The 3,379-nt window shown below is 54.2% G+C and overlaps 1 pseudogene; it reads left to right on the forward strand.

The window, feature by feature from the left end:
• Positions 1-2,096: 2,096 nt before the first annotated feature.
• On the forward strand, positions 2,097-2,668 carry LOC130860366 (olfactory receptor 52B2-like; annotated as a pseudogene).
• The last annotated feature ends 711 nt before the right edge of the window (positions 2,669-3,379 follow it).

A 3,379-nucleotide genomic window follows, 5' to 3' on the forward strand; every position in this document is an offset into this window, starting at 1 on the left:
CTTAATGTTTTTTTGATGTTCTACTCTTTTCTGCAAGCAGTATTCTGTTATAACTTGGAGATGAGGAGCAGGACTTGGCAGGCAAAGCAGAGCAGGCAGGTGGAAGACAAGAAGGGTGCAGCGGTGCCTGCAGAAAACAGGATACAGAGCAGACACTGAGGATGGAGGGTGGGAGGAAGGCGGGAGGAGGGCCCCTGCTTCCTCCTCCTCCCCTTCACTTAGCCAATGGAAGGAAATAAAAAGGGTAGAAAAGTGGACTGTAGACCTGGGGGAAATGGTGGTGTTGTCTTTGGAATTTTGCCAAGAGGAAGTGGGCTAGTAGGGCCCACACATCCTGAGTACAGGGCTTTCTCACTGGGCCCCCACCTGCATGTGCATTGTGCTTGCCCTGTGGTTTTGTGAGAGACGTTCCCAGGCACCGAGGGAGGTGACATCCTCCTTCCATTGTCAATGCTGGGCCTGCCCTGTGGGTCCTGGCAGAAGTTTTCCAGGATCTGAAGGAGCCCAGAGGACCCCCCCCCCACCCCGTATTGTGAGACACAGAATGAGGCCCCATGACTTGGCAAAGCCTCACCCTTCAGAAGAAAACTCTGGTTTCTAAACCATCTAGACTTCCATGTGGGAAAGTCTAGCCTGGTTTATTACCTGCCTCTACTCCGCAGGAGTCAAAATGTGGGGCTGTGAGAGAATGTCCAAGAGGCAGTGCTGCAGAGGCAGCTAGAGCAGACACAAATGGTGCAGAGCTTGACAGTGTCATGCAGGGCCAATCCTTGTTCTCTGCTCACCTGACCCAAATGCCTCAGTCCCCAGGACTAGGTTATGATACCAGAGGCTATATCTCATAAAATTCAAGGGTATAACTCATCCTCAGTTGGAACAGGCAAAACCCAAGCTTAGGTCTTTCTTTCAGACTGTTCTTTTTTTTTTTTTTTTTTTTTTTTTTGGCACACGGGCTTAGTTGCTCCGCGGCATGTGGGATCTTCCTGGAGCTGGGATCGAACCCGTGACCTCTGCATTGTCAGGCGGATTCTTAACCACTGCACCACCTAGGAAGCCCTTTCAGACTGTTCTTTACCCACTTTAACCCAGATAAGTAAAGTCCACCTACCTCCACTATTTTAACTTGACCACCAGTTGCGTTGTGGCATCTGACCCCAGTCCCTTCTACTGCAGCCCAACCTTGATGCTCTGCTGTATCCTAAAGGGATCAGAACGTCCTCAGACTCAGTTGCCATAGAACCCAGAGGGTGTCCCCACGGACAAAGGACAGAAGAAAGAAGAGCCCCAAAGCTGAGTCCGGGGATGGATGTCTGCCCTGGTCGAAGAAGAAATTAAGTTCCATGATCCAGGTACAGAGAGCTATGGTGCATCAGAGCTGCAGGGAAGGATGCCAAAGGCCATGGGCAGCTGGGAAAAATAACTGGACAGACTAGGAGGAATGTGATGTTGGGAGAGTGGGTCTGAGCTAATAAAGTATCTTCTGGAAAAGGATCTTGGAGAAGAGTTTGTCTGAGCATTTGTTAGTGAATGGAGTAGAAAAGAGCCATTCTATATTTCCTTCCTTTGATTTACATCTCCCCTAGGGTGGAGGGAGCACGGATACCTAATCCCTTTAACATCAGTTAATATTAAAGGGTTTAGGGTTAGATGGCAGGAATGACTTCCTCTTCGGCAGGTGATCAGGAAAAGCATATTCCAACGTCCCCACACATGTGGGCTGATGTAGAGACGTTCCATCCAGAGAAGACTGTCAGAAGACCATGATCTTTAGTCAGATGAGTTTTGACTCAAATTCTAGTTCTTTTATGTACCAGATGTATGACTTGGAGGAAGGCTTTTAGCCTCTTAGAAACCAATTCCTTGATCCACCCTATGGGAGGAAGCAATAGCAAAATCACAGGCCATTAGGGAATTTGCAGGTCAGTGCATGCCGAATCCCTGGAATGACGCCTGACAAAGATGGCTCTCAGCAAATGCTGTCGCATCCTCAGCCTTCATCCTCACCTCCACCTATCTTAAACCTCTGTGGAACTGGTGATTGCTTCTCACAGGCCCCTTCTGCTCCCCGCAGGGACAGAGCCAGGTGGAACCAGGAGATGGAGCTGGACCCTGCAGGGCCCGTTCTCAACCAGGCACTGCAGGATCATCTCCGGGCCTGGACCCTTTGTCCTGCTGGGGGTACTGGGAATGGAGGCTTTGCATGCCTGGCTTTCTGTGCCTGTGTGCCTGCTGCACATGGCAGCTCTGGTGGGAATGCCCTTCTACTGGGGCTGCTGGCAGCTGACAAGGCACTTCAGGCACCCATGAACTAACGACTGGGGCTTCTGGCAGCCGCCGATTTGGTTCTGGCCACATCCACAGTGCCTGAAGCTCTGGCTGTGCTCTGGGGCCTGTCAGGTGAGATCTCCTTTGGGGCCTGCCTCGCCCAGCTCTTTGTCACCCACGTGGCCTTCATTGCTGAGTCCTCGGTGCTGCTGGCTATGGCCCTGGACCTCTACGTGGCCATTTGCCAGCCTCTGCGCTATGGGGCGCTGCCGACCCTGCGCGTGGTAGGCATCGTGGCTGTAGCTGCTGTGACCCGTGGGGCCTGTGTCATGGCACCCCCGGTGGCCCTGCTCCAGAGACAGCCTTGCTGTGGGCAGCGGGCCCTGCGCCACACCTACTGTGAGCACATGGGCCTGGCTCAGCTGGCCTGTGGCGACACGCACCCCAACGTCTGGTATGGACTGGCTACCGCGCTGCTCTCGCCAGTCCTGGACCGAGGGCTCATAGGTGCTTCCTGTGCCCTCATCCTCCGCTCTGTCTGTTGCCTGCTGCCTCACGGTGCCCGCCGCAAGGCCCTGGGCACCTGCAGGGCCCATGCCAGTATCATCACCCTCTTCTACACACCTGCCCTCTTCTCCTTCCTGGTGCACCGTTTCGGCCGCCACATGGTGCCCAGCCGTATCCACATCCTACTGGCTGACCTCTACGCGGCGGTGCCCCTGCCCTCATTCCTGTGGTCTATGGAGGGCGGACCCAATGGATCACTCAGGGGCTCAGGCACTTGCTTCGGCTCTGCTGGGCAGGGGCAGTGAGGGATGTGGGCCCTGAGATGGCCCCCCCCAGGAATGAATGAGCACCCTATTCTCTGCAGCATGTTCCCTCAGTTGGTCAAGCTGGGCTGCAGAGCCCATCTGGGCAGAGCTCTGAGGCATGTCCATTGTTTGCCACTAGGTGGCCCTATGCTCACCCCCAGCCCTACTCTCAGAACAGGGTTGGGGGCGGGGGGAGGGGCTGAGTACACATTGAAGGGACCTCTCCGTGCCTGAGTCTACCGTGCAGAGACTATTTATTCCTCCTCTTTCTAACTCCATACTGATCTCCACAGATGCATCAC

The sequence above is a fragment of the Hippopotamus amphibius genome, chromosome 9 (assembly GCF_030028045.1).
Source record: "Hippopotamus amphibius kiboko isolate mHipAmp2 chromosome 9, mHipAmp2.hap2, whole genome shotgun sequence".
Classification (NCBI taxonomy): Eukaryota; Metazoa; Chordata; class Mammalia; order Artiodactyla; family Hippopotamidae; genus Hippopotamus; species Hippopotamus amphibius.